Here is a 16030-nt window from a genome sequence, read left to right as displayed (position 1 = left end):
AGTGAGTGTAACAGTGGATGTTCAGGGTGTTTTGTAGTGAGGGTACACAGTGTGTGTGCAGGGAGTTGAAGTGAGTGTGCCCAGTGGGGGTGCAGGGTGTTGGATTGAGTGTACACAGTGTGTGTGCAGGTTGTGATTAAAGGGGTCAATAAAGCACCCCAGTCCTCCCTCAGTGCCCGCTGGGCACGGAAATCTTCAACGGTGCCAGCAGACACCGCATGCTCCCTCTCCAGGGACACCCAGCCGTGAACGTAGCCACAGAAGAGGGGCAGACAGTCGAGTGGGACGACACCCTCGATCGCTTGCTGCCTGGATCTGTTAATGGCCAACTTGGCCAGGCCCAGAAGAAGGTTCACAAGGAAGTCCTCCTCCTTCCCGGCTCCCCTCCGCACCGGGTGTCCATAGATCAGGAGCGTTGGATAAAGTGCAAACAAAACAATAGTAAAAGGTTTTTCAAGTAACTAAGAAGGGGGTGCAGCCAACAACAAGGCCAAAAAAGACGCAGGCATCTTTGGAGTCCATGAACAACCTATGATTATTTGGGACTACTACGTACAATACCCTCCACCCCAGATCCCCAATGGAAAATAGGAGGACATCCCTGTAGCGGGCCCCCCACTGAGGACCTCCGCCGCCAGACGGCAACAAGGAACACCAGGGCGTGTCCAGGCTGCAGGCAAGGGCAAGGAAGTGAAGGGTGTGCAGCAGCAGCACATACAGGAAACCCCTCCGCGCCGTGCTAAAGGATAAGGAGGGCATTTCCACAAGGTAACTCAGGTTGCAGGGTACCAGCTCCCAAGGGAGGATTTGGGGCTTGGAGCCAATGTGGAATTCCGTCCATCGCTTATACTTAATGTTCACTATTGTAAATAAACTCCCAAGGATGTCTCCCTGCCTATGGCTCCTGATTATGATGAGCAGTGTTCTTGTCACTTAGATGTGAAACCTTGGCTCCTGCAAAAGGTGTCTCAGTCCAGGACTGCTTCCCTGTGCAGTGTGTAACCTTCAGACAAAAGTGATGGTCTAGCCTCACACTCACTGGACACATTACTGATGCCTGCACCTTGAGGTGGGACTGGCCCCTATCTCTTCAGCATCTGTGACCAGTGACGCTGTGCTCCTGAAGGGGTCAGGTGCTGAAGGCTGACAAAGAATCAGGTGCATTTCAAGTTTCATGACTGCGTCTCCATGATCTCACTCCGATCACAGAGTGCAAGTGAGCTGCCCTCGGCCGGACAGCAGTCAGACATTCACAGAGGCTATGTGAAGATCTATGGAGTGTCCTCACTGCATGTCATCGTCATCCTCCTGGAATCGAGCAATTATTAAGGCCTCCGCTGCGTCTCCATAACAGGAGCCTGAGCACTGAGGGTATGTGCGCTGCCATTAGCCACATGGGAGCCAAACGTTCACAGATTCAAGGTAAGGACGTGACTGTCCTCACTGCATCGCATCATCATCCTTCATGCATCTTGTGGCTATTACGGCCTCATGAGCGCCTACCTCATCTGACCAGTGTGATGGCCTCAGCGCCAGCATCCTTGCCTTCGAGGACCTCATCACCCTCACCCCCAATGACGTCCTTCTCATCGGAGGATATATGCAACTCCTCCATCTCCTCCTCAGCCAGGACCTCTCCCCATTGCATTGGCAGGTTGTGGAGCATACAGCAAGTGACAATGATGAGCAACACCCTCTGGGGCCTGTATTGCAGTCTTCACCAGATCTGTCGAGGCACCAGATCCTCATTTTCAAAATGTTTCTTGCTTATTCCACCAAAGTCCGGGTTGCAGAATGAGCCTCGTTATACCGTCGCTCTGCTGCAGCCTGAGGCTGTTGTACAGGTGTCATCAGCCATGTCCACTGTAGGTAGCCTTTGTCCCCGAAGAGCCAACCCTGCAGCCTCTCTGGACCCTGGAAAATGTCAGGGATCTGAGACCTGCTAAGGATGTAGGAGTCATGGATGCTTCCTGGGAATTGTGCACAGACCTATAGGATGTGTTTGTGATGGTCACACAGCAGCTGAACATTCAGCAAGTGGAAGCCTTATGGTTGACGTGGTTGACTGCTTGTTGCCATGGAGATCTAAGCGCCAAGTGAGTGCAGTTGATGGTACCCTGCACCTGAGGAAAACCAGAGATCTGGGCAAAACCCAATACCCTTGTTTCCTGGTTTTCCTGATCCCAGACAAAATGCACAAAGTTTTGTGCCTTCGCAAAGATGGCGTCCATGACCTCCTGGATACATTTGTGTGTGGAGGTTTGTGAGATCCTGCACAGGTCACCAATGGAGCCTGGAAGGAGCCATTGGAGTAAAGATTGAGCACCGCGGTCACTTTCATGGCACTGGCAGTGGATACCCTCCATGTCCCTGTGGTGCCAAATCCTGCAGCTCTGAAATCTCTCTCCATTAAGTTAATAAGCTTCTTTTTTATTCATCCTGCCACAGTGGACGTTTTTCCCACATGTTCCTACATTTTATTCTATTTGCCAGATCTTTGCGCACTCACCTAACATATCGATATCCTTTTGTAGCCTTCCACATCCTCCTCACAACTTACTTTGCTAACTATCTTTGTGTTGTCAGCAAATTTAGCAACCATACCTTCTGTCCCTTCATCCAAGTCATTAATATAAATTGTAAAAAGTTGAGATCCCAGCATTGATCCCCATGGCACACCACTCATCAAATCTTGCCAAACAGAAAATGACCCATTTATGCCTACTCTCTGTTTCCTGTTAGCCAGCCAATCTTCTATCCATGCCAACATGTTACCCTCCATACCAAGAGCTTTTATTTTCTGCAATCACCTTTGATGAGGCACCTTATCAAATGCCTTATGGAAATCTAAGTACAGTACATCCACCAGTCCCCCTTTATCCACAACACATGCTAGTTCTTCAAAGAGCTCCAATAGGTTAGTTAAACATTATGTCCCTTTCACAAAGCCATGTTGACTCTGCTTGATTACCTTGAATTTATCTAAGTGCACTGCTATAACATTTTTAATAATAGCTTCTAACATTTTCTCTATGACGGATGTTAGGCTAACTGGGCTGTAGTTTCCTGTTTTCTGTCTCCCTCCCTTTTTGACTAAAGGAGTTACATTAGATATGTTCCAATCTAATGGAACCTTCCCCGAATCTAGGGAATTCTAGAAAATTAAAATTAACACATCAACTATCTCACCATCCACTTCTTTTAAGAACCTAGGATGAAATCCATCAGGACCTAGAGACTTGTCAACCTGCAGTTCCAACAATTTGCTAAGTACCACCACTCCGGTGATTGTAATTTTCTTGAGTTCTTCCCTCCCTTCCACTTCCTGACTACAGCTATTTCTGGGATGTTACTTGTATCCTCTATAGTGAACAAAAAAATGCAAAATACCTGTTCAATTCATCTGCCATCTCCATATTTTCTATTATTAATTCCCCAGGCTCATTTTTCATAGTAACAACACCCAGGTTGTTAACTCTCTTTTTAAAATATCTGTATAAAGTCTTACTATCTGTCTTTATATTGCTAGATAGCTTTCTCTTGCACTCTAGTTTTCTCTCGTGTGCATGTGTGTGTGTGTCAGTGTGTGTGATTGTGTGTGAGTGAGTGAGTGTGTGTGTGTGTGTGTGTGTGTGTGGGTGTATGTGGCTGTGAGTGAATGTGTGTGTGTGTGTGTGTGTGTGTGTGAGTGTGTTTGAGTGAGTGTGTGTGGCTGTGAGTGAATGAGTGTGTGTGTGTGTGAGTGAGTGTGCGTGTGTGTGTGTGTGAGTGAGTGTGCATGTGTGTGTGTGTGTCAGTGTGTGTGAGTGAGTGTGTGTGGGTGTGTATGTATGTGTGCACGTGAATGAGTGAGTGAGTGTGTGCTTGCTATTGCAAGTGCGTTTGATTGTTGACAAATAAACATTTATTCTTCCTTTATTTAAAAGTTGCTAAAATACCTGTCCTCTGCCTGTTTTTTGAGAGTCACAGCATACAAGGGGTTAAAACACCTTTTCCCATTCAAAAGCTGATCCAACTTGTCAGCTGAGAAATGACTCGTCTGATTCAAGAAAATGGAAACCATCCTCCCATCTCTGCCCTCTCCACAAGAGTGAGCTCGGTATCAGCTATAAACTTTGATGTATTTTTGAGTCTGTGACTTCCCACAGGTAATGTGCTGATCCAGGTGGAAACGTGCGTACAGGCTCCTCAGTTAGAACTGATTGACTGTCTCAGACACTTACCTCTCCTTTCCAATGAGACAGTGGCAGGGTAGAATTCAGGGATTGAGGCGTCTGTCACCTTGTTATCACTCCAGTAGACCCTCCAGGCACGACTGAGCTCAGCCTCAATCTGTCCCAGCCACAACACGGCTCAAAGGCTCTCCTCGCTCTACACTCCGGTTACTGCTGGTATCAGAAAGTTGCAAGCGAGTTGGGACATGCTCTCCCCCGCATCACGAGTAACCCTGCCCTGACTTGGAATAATTCAAATGCAAATTGTTTCTCCAAACAGTAACATTTTGGCATTTTCTTCTCTTGCTTCTTATTTGCTGCAGGGTTTTGTTTATGATTTGCCTGCCTTTTTTCCCTGTGGCTCATGCAGCCTCACACATTCTAGCTTTGATTGCTTACAAATAAGGCATTGTACAAAGCCTGCCAGCGAAATTCCTGGGATTTGTGGTATCATAGCAGCTCATTTGAGCACAGCAAACTCAATCGGATAATGACCAGATAATCTGCATTTGAGACTCTGATTGAGGGATAAATATTGTACCAAGGATTCTGGGGCACTGAGCCGCAACTGACATCTGTCGGGCAGACACCGAGACCAGACCAGAGGATTCAGGAAGTTCAGTCTAAAACAGTGGAATTCAGTCAAAGAATGAAGAACATCGTGTCTACAGTTAGTTACTGTACATTTCCTGTACACACAGGAAACTTCAAAATTAGAGGTGGCATGGGTCAAATGCACAGCAGAAGAAGCTTGGCTTCAGCTCCACAGAAAGTAGCCACGTACACCGAGATGAACACATATGGGGAGAATTTTCGGCTTGGCGAGCGGGGACGGGGACCTGTCCAAATATAAGGTTGGGGGGGGCAGGTTAGGAGCCCAGGCGGCCTTCGCATTTTTCATGGAGCCTCATCCACGAGCGGGATGAGGTTTCGTGAAGGGTTTATAAATTAAATAAAGTTTTTCATTGAAGTTCATTGACATGAGGGGACATGAGTTAAAATTTCTTTTCTTTTTTAAAATTTTTAAAACTTAAAACTTATCTCCCTGAGGCACCTCTGTACCTCAGGGAGCTTTCTGCACATGCATGAAAGAGCACACTCCCAGCTCAGGGAATGGCACCCCCCCCACCCGCACAGGGACGCTTAACACTTCCGGACATGCGTCACGCTGGGAGGGCCTTAATTGGCCCGTCCACATAAAATGGGGCGCCCGTCCCTGCACAACCGCAACCCACCCCCCACCCCACCTCCCCACCCCCCAACAACGAGGGGAAAATTCTCTCCATAAATATGGGGTAAAGAGCTGGAACTGAGACTGATTGGACAACTCTTTCAAAGAGCTAGCACAGACTGGTATGGCCAAATGGCCTCCTCTTGTGAAATGCAGCCCCTGATTTAAGGCCTAGCTTCATCCCCGGCCTCACAGCATAAGTTGTACCCAAGCACCACCCACCCATCAACAGAGCAACCAAGTCACTGTACAACAACAACTTGTATTTTGGCTAGTGCCTTTAATATCAGAAAATGTCCCAAGATGTTTTAAGACAGCAAGTGAAAATGAGACCTCAGACAAAGGCACATCCCAAATGTTGTGTTTTATGCCCTGGAGATATGCAGAGATGACACACTAGTTTCTATGTCTGAATAAGAGTTTTATTCAATGCTTTAAAATGTCTGCTCCCATATTTACAGTTTCTTACTTTTGGTTTAGTTTCTGTTTCTCTTTAATCACACTCAGGCTTAAATAACAGCACACAGAACAGTGAAGAGTCAACAGACACACATAATCAAACACTGAATAATTGAATAAACGAATACAACACCAAATTGTTTAAAAATTGATTTCTGCAGCTCTGAGTATGGGCTGAATTCAGAAATAAGCAGAACATTTTAGGGCCTCTCCTAGCTATCCAGAAAAGTGTTTCCGCACTTCCACCCCATTCCCAGCCTGCCTCTCAGTGCAATTTCCCCACCTCTCCCACCACCACCCCACTCCACCTTCACTAGCAGTAGTGCCCAGGAAATTCATGCCCCATCTTATGATGGAGTACGGCACTGTTGGAGGTGCCGTCTTTTGAATGAGATGTTAAACTGAGGACCGATCTGCCCTCTCAGGTGGATGTAAGAGACCAGTCAGCCACTATTGGATGAAGAGCAGAGCACCTAACCCCAGTGCCCTGACCAGCAGTGATCACTCAACCAATTATCACTAAAACAGATTATTTGAACATTTATCATGTTGCTGCTTGTGGGATCTTGCTGTGTGTAAAGTGGCTGCTGTGTTTAAGAACATGAAATAGGAGCAGGAGTAGGCCTTTCATCCCCTGGAGCCTCCTCTGCCTTCAATAAGATCGCGACTGATCCGATTGTGGTCTCAACTCCACATTCCAGCCTGCCCCACATAACCCTTCACTCCCTTGTGGATTCCCACTTCACAACCATGACTGCCTTTCAAAATGCACTCCTTTGGGTATAAAGTGCTTTGGGAAGTCCTGATGTCATGAGAGTTGTTATATGAATACAGGCTGTTTCTCATTTGAAATAATAACAGAAGATTTTGGAAAAACTCAGCAGGTCTGACAGCATCTGTGGAGAGAGAAACAGAGTTGACGTTTCGAGTCCGTATAACCCTTCTTCAGAAACCCATTTTCAGCTCTGAAGAAGGGTCATATGGACTCGAAATGTTAACTCTGTTTCTCCCTCCACAGATCCTGTCAGACCTGCTGAGTTTTTCCAGCATTTCCCATTTTTATTTCAGATTTCCAGTATCGGCAGTATTTTGTTTTTTCCTTTCTCATTTGGTTAGGTGTGTGCATAAGGCAAGTTTGAGTAAAGGAACCTGGTTTCCAAGCAGCAGCAAGTTGACAAAGCCAGTTTGAAGGGGGCCTGACCCCACTGCACCACCCTAACATCACCCACCGAAATCATGGAATAGAACCAGAGAGCATCAGAGGGTCCAGCCTCTCACAGCACCCACTTGCCTGGATAAGTGCAGCTCCTATAACATTCAAGAAGCTTGAAACCATCCAGGACAAAGCAATCCACTTGACTGGCACCCCATCCACAAACATTCTCTCCCTCCACCACCAACACACAGTAGCAGCAGTGTGTACCATCTACAAGATGCACTGCAGAAACACACCAAGGCTCCTTAGACAGCACCTTCCAAACACACAACCACTACCACCTAGAAGGACAAGGGCAGCAGATAAATGGGAACACCACCACCTGGAAGTTCTCCTCCAAGTTACTCACCATCCTGACTTGGAAATATATCGCCGTTCCTTCACTGTCACTTGGTCAAAATCCTGGAACTCCCTTCCTAACAGCACTGTGGATGTACCTACACCACATGAACTGCAGCGGTTGAAGAAGGCAGCTCACCACCGCCTTCTCAAGGGCAATTAGGGATGGGCAGTAAATGCTGGCCCAGCCAATGACACCAATATCCTGTGAATGAATAAAAAAAATGTGTAAAGGACAGAGAGGTCTAATTCAAAATGAAAAGCTGCCTTAATCAGCAGGAAAGCAGACCGTGTGCTGAGCAATATCTCTCTTTGGGATCAGGCACCTTGTTCAGACACATACCATCCATTCCATTTTCTGGCGGCCTAGGGGCCCACACATTTCCACAGCAATTGTCATGTCTAAGCCTTTTTGTTCAGGATGAAGCCTGGAGACAGGCAAACTGGAGATTGTGTTGGTCCATCCTTAAGCAAAGAGACATGTGAATTCCCCAAATAGGTACGAATGTTCATATTTAATTAGGTATTTTTTTGAGAAATGGCACTGGCTTTGCTCAAATGCCGAAGGTCACATGATTTGCACCAGCACTTTTAACAGCTTGTTTGTGTTCAATTTTTAAAAGTATCATCTGAAACTTCATAATATAACATCTCTGTGTTGGGCATGATATAAGCAAAACATTATCTGTATGGAAATATCCTCCCAGTGAGCTGGATGCTGGGGTAAAGAATTCCAAAGATTCACAACCTTTGAGTGAAGAAATTTTTCCTCATCTCAGTTCCCGAGGCAGGAAGGAAATTGAACATTCCGGATTTACTAAGCAGACAATGAGTCCTGAGTCTTTAGACAGGGATGTGATGTTTCTCACACAGCACAGCAACATGGTCTGAGTGTGATAAACTGCAGCAAACAGCAATTAGGGCAACACATCAGCTCAGACCCCGCACTGGACAGGGCTGAACAGTGATACTATTAAGGACGTGATTTAAAGTCAATTTCTTTGAAACAATGACTGCTAACTTGAATGGATAGAGAGTAAAGCTCCCTCTACACCTTCCCCTTCAAATACTCCCAGGACAGGTACAGCATGGGGTTAGATACAGAGTAAAGCTCCCTCTACACTGTCCCCATCAAACACTCCCAGGACAGTTAGAGCACGGGGTTAGATACAGAGTAAAGCTCCCTCTGCACTGTCCCCATCAAATACTCCCAGGACAGGCACAGCATAGGGTTAGATAAAGAATAAAGCTCCCTCTGCACTGTCCCCATCAAATACTCCCAGGACAGGCACAGCACAGGGTTAAATAAAGAATAAAGCTCCCTCTGCACTGTCCCCATCAAATACTCCCAGGACAGTTAGAGCACGGGGTTAGATACAGAGTAAAGCTCCCTCTGCACTGTCCCCATCAAATACTCCCAGGACAGGCACAGCATAGGGTTAGATAAAGAATAAAGCTCCCTCTGCACTGTCCCCATCAAATTTTGAAAATGAGGAGGAGTGAAACCCTTGGTGTGATGAACTAACCCCTGGATCAATGCAGTTACGCCGGAACCATCCTCTTAAACACTGTTCTAACCGGGCACTGCTGCCCTCTGTTGTTTGTTCAGAGCTCAAAACGCTGGCAAGTTTACCTATGTGCTGATTTTCAACTGAGGCCCAGCTGCTGTCAACAAATAAAATCATTGCTGGCAGCTCCCTGGGAAAGCAGGTTCAGCAGGAGATATAGGGCAGCGGGGAAGGAGGGAGGAGACTGTCCTGAGCCACAGTGTGTCGTCCCTCCTATCAGGTCTCAGGAACTTGCCCAGTTCATTTGGACCCATTTATCAAGTTAGCTGCATGCAGTAATTGGATTTAGATCAAAGTGGAAAACCTGGCAACTGTGTCGAGCTCCACAGTGGTGGGAGACCAGGAATTAAACTGTAAACCTCACACTGAAGGGGCTCAGAGAATTGGCATCACAGTCCTATACACAAGGAATTAAATAGTATTTGCGTCATAGTAACAGGTCATTCAGCCCCACAGGTCATTGAGGTGTTTACTCTCCACAGGTGCATCTTCCCATGCTATTGTACCCATCAGCATATCCTTCTGTTTCCTTCTCCCTCACACTCTAGCTTCCCCTTAAAATACAGCTTTCGCCTCAACTGCTCTTTGTTGCAGTGAGTTCCAGGTTTTGACCACTCTGCATTATGATGTTTCTCCTGAGCTTTTTATTGGAATTACCTTATAGTTATTTTCCCTGTCCTATTCTCTGTCCCACTCCATTTCCGTCCTCAGTCTATCTCCCATTAACCACTTTGATGATCCCTGCCTTACTCTATCCAACCCCCACTCTATTTCCCCCTCCCTGCCTCATCACATCCTCCAGCACACTCTATTCCCTCCCCCTCTACCCCTACCCTCTACCCTGCCCTTTCCCTGTGGTGTTGGGCTTGTGGAAGCCGAGGGTCCAATAGGAATGTTGATATTTCTGAGTTTCATATTGTTAGTATAATTGGCAGCACTTTTTATTACTGTGCCCAAGGATGAAGTATTTGTTAAAGTTGTATTATTGTGCAAACATCCTTGTTGTTTCTTCTACCTGCTTCCCCCTTATAAGTAAACATGCTCTATATTTATTGCCAAAACCACAAGTGCAACCGTCCACTATCAGGGTGGTCATGAGAGGCCATGGGTCACATCCAGTGATGCAGAGGATCCTGTGTCGTCGACAGTGCTATCAAGCGTCACTTACACAGCAATAACCAGCTCACTGATGCTCAGTTTGTGTTCTGCCAGGGCCACTCAGCTCCTGACCTCATTATAGCCTTGGTCCAAACATGGACAAAAGAGCTGAACTCCCAAGGTGAGGTGAACTTGACTGCCCTTAACATCAAGGCAGCATTTGAACAAGAGTGGCATCAAGGAGCCCTAGCAAAATTGGAGTCAGTGGGAATCAGGGGAAACTCTCCACTGGTTGGAGTCATACCTAGCACAAAGGAAGATGGTTGTGATTGTTGGAGGTCAGTCATCTCAGCTCCAGGACAGCACTGCAGGAGTTCCTCAGGGTAGAGTCCTAGGCCCAGCCACCATCAGCTGCTTCATCAATGACCTTCCTTTCATCATAAGGTCAGAAGTGGGGATGTTCGCTGATGATTGCAAAATGTTTAGCACCATTCGTGACTCCTCAGGTACTGAAGCAATCTGTGTCCATATGCAGCAAGACCCGTACAATATCCAGGCTTGGGCTGACAAGTGGCAAGTAACATTCATGCCACACAAGTGCCAGGCAATGACCATCTCCAACAATAGAGAATCTAACTACCTCCCTTGATGTTCAATGACACTACCATCACTGAATCCCCCACTATCAACATCCTGGGTGTTACCATTGACCAGAAACTGAACTGGACTAGCCATAAAAATACTGTGGCTACAAGAGCAGGTCAGAGGTGGGAATTCTGTGGCGAGTAACTCACCTCCTGACTCCCCAAAGCCTGTCCACCATCAACAAGGCATAAGTCAGGATTGTGATGGAATACTCCTCACTTGCCTGGGTGAGTGCAGCTCCAACAACACTCAAGAAGCTTGACATCATCCAGGACAAAGCAGCCCACTTGATTGGCTCTCCTTCCACAAACATTCACTCCCTCCATCACCGATGCACAGTAGCAGCAGTGTGTACCATTTGCAAGATGAACTGCAGGAATTAACCAAGCCTCCTTCAACAGCACCTTCCAAACACACGACCTCTAACACCTAGAAGGACCGGGCAGCAGATAGATGGGAACACTACCATCTGGAAGTTCCCCTCCAAGTCACTCACCATCCTGATTTGGAAATATATTGCTGCTCCTTCACTGTCACTAGGTCAAAACCTTGGACCTACCTTTCTAACAGCACTGTGGGTGTACCTACACTACATGGACTGCAGTGGTTCAAGAAGGCAGCTCACCACTACCTTGTCAAGGGGAATTAGGGATTGGCAATAAATGCTGGACTTGCTGGCAACACACTTCCGTGAACGAATAAAAAATAATTCTCAGGCTACGGATCAGTCCCAGATGATGTGTGCACATGCTAAATCTAGAATGGGGAAAGCAAGAATTTGCTGACAGGAGGAGAGAAAAATTCACATGGTGAAACCATGGAAATACTACAGCTTCTGCAAACCTGTCTAATCTGTGTAACCTCTCTCACTCCTCCTGGGCGCACTCCATGAAGCTGCCTTAAACATCTAAACTTTAAAAGCACTATAACATTATCATTTGTTTTTGGAATGTGGTGGTTGGGGGATGGGTGTTCCCATGCAGTGTAGATAGATGGTGAAACATTTCTTTACAAAGTGAGTTGTATTGATCTGGAATGCACTGCCTGAAAGACCAGTGGAGGCAGATTCCATCTCAGAAGGAAAAAAGCATCTGTAGCCGGGTCACATCCTGACAGGATAACTGGCATGTTCCTGCAGTCGACCAGCGCAACCAGAAAGCATTTCACTGCAATATTGTTAGCCAACTTTAGACTACATCCAGTTCTGATTTACAAGGTGTGTGAACTGAGGACACACTGAAGTCAAGCATTGCCCGAGCTCCGATAAGGCCACACTGCGCCTCTGATGTGTGCCCAATCTCTGTTATAAATGAGAGTCTCGGGCACCTGAGAGCCTTGCATCTATGGGAACGGTACTGATGACATGGGCCACTCAGCATTGAGACAGCAACCAGGCGGTGAGCAGCACTGCTGCCCAATGTTACTGAAAGCTGGTCAATACACAGAGTCGGGACGAGATTGATGGAAGGGAAGAGGAGGTGAGGTAGAGGTGGTGAGGGTGAGGAGGAGGAGGAGGTGGAGTTGGTGGGGAGGAGGATGAGGAGGAGGAGGAGGAGGAGGTGGAGGTGGTGGGGAGGAGGATGAGGAGGAGGAGGAGGTGGAGGGGAGGAGGATGACGCCCATTAATGTGACATTTCAGTGAGTTCTGGGGACTCCAACAACTCCACCTCCACCTCCACCTCCACCACCTCCACCTCCTCCACCACCTCCACCTCCTCCTCCTCCTCCACCTCCTCCAACACCTCCACCTCCTCCTCCACCTCCACCTCCTCCTCTACCTCCACCTTCTCCTCCACCTTCACCTCCTCCACCTCCAACACCTCTGCCTCCTCCTCCTCCTCCTCTCCAACACCTCCACCTCCTCCACCTCCTCCACCTCTCCAAAACCTCCACCTCCACCTCCACCTCCTCCACCTCCACCTCCACCTCCAACTCCTCCTCCTCCACCTCCTCCTCTCCACCACCTCCTCCACCTCCACCTCCACCTCCTGCTCCTCCTCTTCCTCCTACACCTCCTCCTCCTCCTTTCTGCCACCTCCACCTCCACCTCCTCCACCACCTCCACCTCCAACTCCACCTCCTCCACCTCCACCTCCACCTCCTCCTCTTCCTCCTACTCCTCCTCCGCCACCTCCAACTCCACCTCCTCCTCCTCTCCGCCACCTCCACCTCTGCCACCTCCACCTCCACCTCCTCCTCCTCCTCCTCCTCTCCGCCACCTCCACTTCCTCCTCCTCCTCTCCACCACCTCCACCTCCTCCACCTCCTCCACCTCCAGCTCCTCCACCTCCGCCTCCACATCCACCTCCTCTCCACCACTTCCACCCCCACCTCCACCTCCTCCTCCTCCTCCTCCACCTCCTCCTCCACCTGTCCACCACCTCCACCTCCACATACACCTCCACCTACTCCTCCAGCTCCACCTCCACCTCCACCTCCACCAACTCCACCTCCTCCTCCTCCACCTCCTCCTCCTCCACCTCCTCCTCCTCCACCTCCCACACCTCCACCACCACCTCCACCTCCACCTCCACCGCCACCAACTCCACCTCCTCCTCATCCACCTCCTCCACCTCCACCTCCACCTCCAAATCCACATCCACCAACTCCATCTCCTCCTCCTCCACCTCCTCCACCTCCACCTCCTCCACCTCAACCACCTGCACCGCCACCTCCACCACCTGCACCGCCACCTCCTCCACCTCCTCCACCTCCACCTCCTCCACCTCCACCACCTGCACCTCCACCTCCACCACCTGCACCTCCACCTCCTCCACCTCCACCTCCACCTCCACCAACTCTACCTCCACCTCCATCTCCTCTCCAACACCTCCACCTCCACCTCCTCCTCCTCCACCTCTACCTCCACCTCCACCTCCTCCTCCTCAACCAACTCCTACTACTCTCCTCCTCCGCCACCTCCGCCTCCACCTCCCACACCTCCACCACCTCCACATCCACCTCAACCTCCACCGCCACCAACTCTACCTCCTCCTCCTCCACCTCCTCCACCTCCACCTCCACCTCCACCTCCAAATCCACATCCACCAACTCCATCTCCTCCTCCTCCACCTCCTCCACCTGCACCTCCTCCACCTCCACCACCTGCACCTCCACCACCTGCACCTCCATCTCCACCACCTGCACCTCCACCTCCTCCACCTCCACCTCCTCCACCTCCACCACCAGCACCTCCACCTCCACCACCTCCACCTCCACCTCCACCTCCACCTCCACCAACTCTACCTCCACCTCCATCTCCTCTCCAACACCTCCACCTCCACTCCTCCTCCTCCAACTCCACCACCCCCACCTCCTCCACCTCCACCTCCTCCACCTCCACCTCCTCCACTTCCACCTCCTCCACCTCCAACTCCACCTCTATCTCCACCTCCACCTCCTCCTCCTCAACCAACTCCTCCTACTCTCCTCCTCCACCACCTCCGCCTCCACCTCCACCTCCACCTCCTCCTCTTCCTCCTCCTCCACCTCTCCACCCCCTCCACCTCCACCTCCACATCCTCCTCCTCCTCCTCTCCAGCACCTCCACCTCTGCCACCTCCACCTCCACCACCACCTCCTCCTCCACCTCCTCCTCCACCTTCTCCTCTCTGCCACCTCCTCCTCCTCCACCTCCACCTCCTCCTCCTCCTCTCCACCATCTTCACCTCCACCTCCACATCTGACACCTCCACCTCCACCTCCTCCTCCTCCACCTCCACCTCCTCCTCCTCCTCCTCTCCACCACCTTCACCTCCAGCTCCACATCCTCCACCTCCTCCTCCTCCTCCGCTCCGCCACCTCCACCTCCACCTCCACCTCCACCTCCGCCACCTCCACCTCTTCCTCCTCCTCCTCCTCCACCCCAACCTCCACCTCCTTCTCCCTCTCCTCTCCAACACATCCACCTCCACCTCCTCCTCCTCCTCTCCACCTCCTCTCCTCCACCTCCACCTGCACCTCCACCAACTCAACCTCCTCCTCCTCCACATCCTCCACCTCCTCTCCTCCACCTCCGCCTCCACCTCCACCTCCACCTCCACCAACTCAACCTCCTCCACCTCCACCTCCTCCTCCTCCACATCCACCATCTCCACCTCCTCCACCTCCACCTCCACCAGCTCCACCTCCACCTCCACCTCCTCCTCCTCCACCTCCTCCACCACCTCATCCACCTCCACCTCCTCCACCTCCACCTCCTCCTCATCCTCCTCCGCCACCTCCACCTCCACCTCCACCTCCTCCTCCTCCTCCTCCACCTCCACCTCCAAAACCTCCACCTCCACCACCTCCAATGACTCCTCGTCACTGCCACCGCCACCTCCAAATACTCCTCCTCCTCCTCCAATTCCTCCTCCTCCACCTCCACCTCCTCCTCCTCCTCTCCAACAACTTCACCTCCACCTCCACATCCTCCTCCTCTCCTCCTACTCCAACTCCTCCTCCTCCTCCACTATGCGCTGCCTCCACCTCCACCTCCGCCACCTCCACTTCCTCCTCCTCCTCCACCTCCACCTCCTCCTCCTCCTCCTCCAGCTCCACCTCCACCTCCACCTCCTCCTGCTCCACCTCCACCTCCTCTTCCTCCTCCTCCTCTCCACCACCTCCACCTCCACCTCCTCCTCCTCCTCTCCACCTCCTCTCCACCACTTCCACCTCCACCTCCACCTCCACCTCCACCTGCCCATCCTCCACCTCCACCTCCACCTCCTCTCCACCACCTCCACCTCCACCTCTGCCACATCCACCTCCTCCACCTCCAACTCCACCTCCTCTCCTCCACCTCCACCTCCACCTCCTCTCTACCACCTCCACCTCCGCCACCTCCACCTCCACTTCCTCCTTTTCCTCCTCCTCCTCCTCTCCACCACCTCCACCTCCACAAACACCTCCACCTACTCCTCCACCTCCACCTCCACCTCCACCTCCACCAACTCCACCTCCTCCTCCTCCACCTCCTCCTCCTCCACCTCCCACACCTCCACCACCTCCACCTCCACCTCCACCTCCACCGCCACCAACTCCACCTCCACCTCATCCACCTCCTCCACCTCCACCTCCACCTCCAAATCCACATCCACCAACTCCATCTCCTCCTCCTCCACCTCCTCCACCTCCACCTCCTCCGCCTCAACCACCAGCACCACCACCTCCACCACCTGCACCACCACCTCCTCCACCTCCACCTCCACCTCCACCAACTCTACCTCCACCTCCATCTCCTCTCCAACACCTCCACCTCCACCTCCAAATCCACATC

General features: G+C 50.6%; 1 protein-coding gene across 1 annotated transcript in view; it reads right to left on the bottom strand.

Annotated features, from left to right (window-relative positions):
* The window catches only part of tor4aa (torsin family 4, member Aa), a 188526-nt gene extending 184155 nt beyond the window's left edge, over positions 1–4371 (bottom strand). The window contains exon 1 of the mRNA XM_041192799.1: positions 4224–4371. The gene's annotated coding sequence lies outside the window, so the exon portion shown is untranslated. The remainder of the gene's footprint in view (positions 1–4223) is intronic.
* Positions 4372–16030: the final 11659 nt, after the last annotated feature.

Source organism: Carcharodon carcharias, chromosome 8 (genome assembly GCF_017639515.1).
Source record: "Carcharodon carcharias isolate sCarCar2 chromosome 8, sCarCar2.pri, whole genome shotgun sequence".
Classification (NCBI taxonomy): Eukaryota; Metazoa; Chordata; class Chondrichthyes; order Lamniformes; family Lamnidae; genus Carcharodon; species Carcharodon carcharias.
This window is presented reverse-complemented; position numbering and strand designations above follow the sequence as displayed.